The sequence below is a fragment of the Acanthisitta chloris genome, unplaced genomic scaffold, assembly GCF_000695815.1.
Source record: "Acanthisitta chloris isolate BGI_N310 unplaced genomic scaffold, ASM69581v1 scaffold2564, whole genome shotgun sequence".
NCBI classification, from domain to species: domain Eukaryota; kingdom Metazoa; phylum Chordata; class Aves; order Passeriformes; family Acanthisittidae; genus Acanthisitta; species Acanthisitta chloris.
This window is the reverse complement of record NW_008670810.1, coordinates 66,898-72,410: the sequence shown is the minus strand read 5'-3', so window position 1 is coordinate 72,410 and position 5,513 is coordinate 66,898.

Sequence of the window (5,513 nt, the reverse complement as noted above, 5' to 3'; positions counted from 1 at the left end):
GTCAGCTCCTAGAGCAACATGAGAAAGAGAAGCTTTGAACAAGTGCCATCTCTTCATATTGACTCACAGCCTGCTGAGCCAGGACAATGGTGCAGATACCCTCAGCCCCATCACATAGGGACAAGCCAGTAATCAAACCATCAATACAGACCACGGCTCTTGCTATAACCACAGTCTGGCTATGAAAATATCTCTGTTATTGTTAAAGCAGTGGAAGAACTCTGTAGGACCAACAACCATCACAGATAGCACCTGTCAGGTGACCTCTTCAGCCTCCCAGCTGGTTATTCCAGAGCAGGTACAGATTTTGGCAGCATGTGCCTACATCTTCCTTGCTTGCTTGACACTGGAGGCCAAAGACAAAGCCTCCTTGTCTCACACTATCAATGCTGAATATCCTACACACACGAAAACTTAATTTTAAGGGTCTTCCTCAACATCTCAGTGCAGTCTGCAAGCAGCAGGTGCTGAGCTGTTTGCTTTCACTGGCTCTGGAGCAATGGCTGTTTGCACATTTCAAGATGCCTGAAGTAAGCAACAGAGTGACACATGAATCACAGTGCTTGAAAGAAACTGAGGCTTAAGAGGGCCATAGCAAAAACAATTACAATCTCCCCCTTTCCGAGTTGAGCAGATGTTTAAAATTATGTCAGCGACCTCCAAACCATAAACATTTCTCAGGAAAATGTAGATGTGGTTTGCAAAAAAGAAGGAGAAGCGTCCAATGTAAAGCAGAGGTCCTCACTAAGCCCACCCCCTTCCAGCAGTGGGAATGTCAAACGTGCTTGACCTCCAAATCAGCAAATAAGCACATTATAAACAACGTTATTAATGGTTCTGCTTTCACTGAAACGAGGAGTCTCCCTGTTTGTTTAATGTACAGCAAGCTGGTTAGAGTGTACATAGTTTCATGGCCAAGCCACATTAAAGCAGGATGGGGAATTTGCTCCTATTGTTTCTAGTTCCACTGCTGCCAGGAGTGGTAGGTGGCAGGAGGGGAGAGAGGCTGCTAATCCCACTGCTGTCGGGAGCACTGTCGTCATTTCATGTTTAGGTACTGACGCTGTGCTTTGGATGGCCAAGTAATCACCACCCAACAGTTGGGATAGATGGGAGAGGTCATCAGCTCCTCTATGAAAACAGCCAGCAGTCTCCCAGTGCAGCACAAGGGGATGACTGTGTCCACATGCAAAGTCTGCTTAGGACTCAGTCAGCCCAGATAATGCTGTTTTGGCCTCGGGTAGAAGGACAAGAAACAAGTGAGGTGCTCTACCAGGACCTGGCTCTCTTCCCCATGCATTCCCACACACAAGATATATGCTACAACCTGTGCAACTGTACATTTACAAGAGAATGATCCCATAATCTTCCTGCAGGCAAAGCTGAGCCTAGACAGCCAGCCTGAATCCTAACCAGATCCCAAAGCACTTTGGGGCTTGTCTATCCTACACAGCTCAGATTCCCTTTTTACACAGCTCCAACCTGACCACTGGGTACAGGTACCACACTGTACAGCTGCAGGGCACAGAGGCAAATGAGATGGGAAATTTCAGCTCAGGGTGTTGAGCACTGGGTACAGGTACCACACTGTACAGCTGCAGGGCACAGAGACAAATGAGATGGGAAATTTCAGCTCATGGTGTTAAGGCAGGTAGAGGTGTGCAGGGTGACACAGAGGTGAGTGGCACACAGCACAGAGCTGCCCAAATATTGTTTTCCAAGATCCTCCTTCACATCCACCACCATTAGCTGCAGGGAGGCCAATGGACATGTCTCCTGAGGAGCATCTCTGATAGTAGTTGGATCATTGTAGGTTTCAAGCTACCAAGAAAATCCCTAACAGAAGTCACATTGGGTTTGGTCATGGTTGACTGACCCCAGGGGCTGTGTTCCCATCACCAAGTGGAGGTGGCTCTCATGGAAACAGGGTAGGGCTGAGCCAGTGTTGCTGTTGTTCATGATTCTGAGTATTTCAAAGCTGATCCTCAAACTGATAAATTTTCCCAAGTGACCACACTGCAACAGCCAAAAGTTTTGATGTAAGGAATTCAGCCTCGCACTGAAAATGTATCAGATCAAGGGTTAATGCAAACCCAGAGAGAAAATGCAGAATGAAAGGAAATAGAGTTTTCCAACAGCCATCCCACCTGTGTGAATGAGTAGTGATGTGCCAAGCACAGAGAAAATGAGCAGGGACCCACCCAAGGAGCAAGGCAAGAGCAAAAGGAAGGAAACAGGATGATCCCTGGGAATTTAGTATTCCTACACAGAAAGTCTGCACTTCGCAATGGACTTTCCTGCATGACCTTGGGCAGGTCACTGAAGCCAAGCCAAAACTGCTGGATCAGGGTGGCCTTGGGAGCCCGACCTGTCCCACAGGGCAGCCAGACAGCAATCCCCCCACTGCTCAGCTCTTTCCAATGACAAGGATAAGACATTCCTTTCCTGTTTCACTGGCACGCTGGGAAGATGCACACCAGAGTCTACGAGGCTCTCGGGGACTGTGGTAAGGAGACCACACCGATCGCTCTGACAGCATTGCTCAAGGCCACAAACATTTTGTTTTATGCAGCTGACTGATTATTTTTACCACTTAAGGACTCATCCACATCTAATGAGATTCCTTCAGGTCGGTCCGATTTTCTCCACTGATAAATCCCTTCCCTCCACCCCCAAGACATCAGTTACTGTCTCTCTTATTTTATGAGCACAGAAAAAACTTGCAGCAGACTAAACACCTCCCTTGTCCTGGAGACTGTGTGGAGCAGCAACTTGCCATTAAGGACAAAACAAGCTGATAGCCCAGTAGCATCCAAGGAAATGAAAAGCAGATGAAGATACAGCCCCTATAAGCTCTAGAAATCATCCAGAGAGGCATGGGAGAGGTGGCAGGGCATCAGCACCGTGAAAGGGGAAGACTCAGAGACCTCCAGAGGCAAAACCCACAACTGTGATTTGTATTGAACGAGTTCTGAGCTAAAACTCAGTGTAACCATCCCTTCCCATTAGCATGTGCTCACAGAAAGCTGCTCGGGCTCCAGCTTTGGCTGTGTTACGGAGGAAGTCACAGGGACTGAGGAATGTGCACCAGGGAGAGCAAATAAACAGAGGTGTGCAAATCTGCTAAAAATAACCCAGGAATTGCAGCTCTTGGAGGGGAACACAGGCACTCGGTTGTTCACCACCGTCCACCACAATTGAGGCCTTGTCTGAACAGGTGGGTGGCTTTCCTGGCAAATCCTATCTCAAAAAAAAAAAAACACCACACAGAAAAATCCCTCCTCAATCATTCCTGCAGCCCCTCTGTTTTCATCTAGATTCTTGCCAGAGGTTGTCAAAACAAGAAAGAAAAATAAAGCTCCAACATGTTCTTTGCTGTTTTCCCACTGCTTTCCAGGGCATTGATGTGTTGTTCCAGGCAGCCCAAAAATGAATGCCAGCGTGCTGGTGACAAGGGGCAGGGCTGGCAGGGACATTGCAGTGCCAGAAACAGGCAGCAAGCTCTCTGAGACTCCTATGCAACAAGCCTGTGAAGGAAAAGCCTTGAAGAACCCATTAAGAATTGGAAATGGGATGGAATTATAGAACCCTGTGTCCCTAAGGTCTCAAAATTGAGTAACCCAAGCATCAGGCAGGGCAGGAGAAGGGGAGCTGTGATGGAAAGCTCAGCAGAAGGACCAGAGACACTGGGTTGTGTGAGAGCAGCAAAATGCATCTCCTGCCAAACATGGGTTGCAAACCAAACTCCCTTTTAAGAAACCCAAGCACTCTGCTGGTTCTTCCAATTCCAGCCTCTAAGCTCAGTATGGGTAGATCTCCCAAAGTCAGGAGTGATCTGTGCGTTAAGAAATTGCCTCACATCAAAACATCCTGGTGACATCTTCTGTTTCTTTGACTTCTCCCTTAATTTAAATGTTCCAAATCCAGATAACCCCAAGTCTCTCAAAGCAGAACCTCAAAGCAAATATTTCCCTCGTCTCTTTTCCCCCCACTCCCTTTTTGGCCAGGCCTCTCAGAAGTCTCCTTTCATCTCGCTCAAGTCTGAAATTTGCTGAAAGGCTCTTTACAGGGCACTGAGCACATGTCCCAACACCAGAGAGCACACACAGCAACAGGAGCACAATCTTTTCCATCTTTCACTTTCCAGATTGTAAACCCAATCTTAGACCCAGCCCAGCTGATCTCCACTTTGCACAGAGGATGGGCAAGAAACCACAGCTGTTATCTTTGCTCTGCTCCAGCCCTTCCCTGGAGATGGAGGCAAGTCCATCAGCTGGTATGGAACACACCACAGCAAGCCCTGGAGCTCCTTGTCTCCCTGTGCTGGGCACTGTGGGAGCTCCAGACACCCAGGGGCCAGTTCAGTGGAGCTGAACAGGCTGGGCAAACATCAGGAGATTCTTCCACTTGGTCCAGAGGACAAAACACAGCACCTAAGGACACTAAAAGAAAGAGCAGGCCATGCATACACAACACAATGCCCAGGGAGACTGCAGCAAACTCTGTGACACCCATCTCAGCACGAGGCAGACTGGGGTCCTCCTTCCCAACACAGATGTGCCTGGTAACCTCAGCACAGCTCCCCTGAGCCTTCCCATTCTTGGCCACTGATAGACCCAAACACAGCACTATCAGTCCAGCTGCTTTCTGGCTGGCTTCATGTGACCTCAGCTCGAGTGCCTGATGTAGATAATCTGCACTCGTGGCTTCCTCTGGGTCACTGGGGATCCTACAGACTCTGATCAAAGGGCCCCTGATCTGAGCTGCAGATCTGGCTGCTCCTCCTCTGCTTCAGTGGTACCAGCAGCAGCAGATCAGGTCTGGCCTATGCCAGGCTGATACTAAGTGTAAAAATAATCTTCAGACTGTGTAGACATAGGAAAGTCTTTGAAGGCAATAAATAACTAACTTCACTTTGCAGACTCACATATTTGACCATATTACCTCATCTCAACTGCAAACTATCCAGCTCACAGCTGGTCCTCCTGATTTCTTCCCCTTGCAAAACCTCCCTCAGCTCTCCCTGAAGCCCTGATTTCTTCCCCTTGCAAAACCTCCTTCAGCTATCCCTGAAGTTGATTTAACAGCCTGTTTAACTGGTGATATCCTTGGCCATTTACTCCCTATTTTAGGTGAAGAAAGCAGACTTGAAATTTTTGATGTCCCACTCAACCACTTCTTTCCTTGCTTGAGACACCTGGTTATAGCATTGCCATTTCATAACAGCTATAGAGTAATGCCTCTTTAGAGCAGCCAGAGCAGTATTTTTCTGCTTACTTAGTCTAGTTTTCAGTCTTGTTAAGCTCCAGTGACTCCAGGAATTACTTTTATTTCCAATGCAGCATGCAAGTCAGCTTAGAAGTTGGCCTTATGCTGCTTATACACTTTCCAGGCACTTGGCCTCTGTGTTTCACAAAATTATGGGTAGAAATGGTATTCTGAGAGGGCTTCTGAAGGAAAAAACAAGGCAGCAAAGAGAGAGGATGGAATAACACATCTTTCAACTCAGCAGT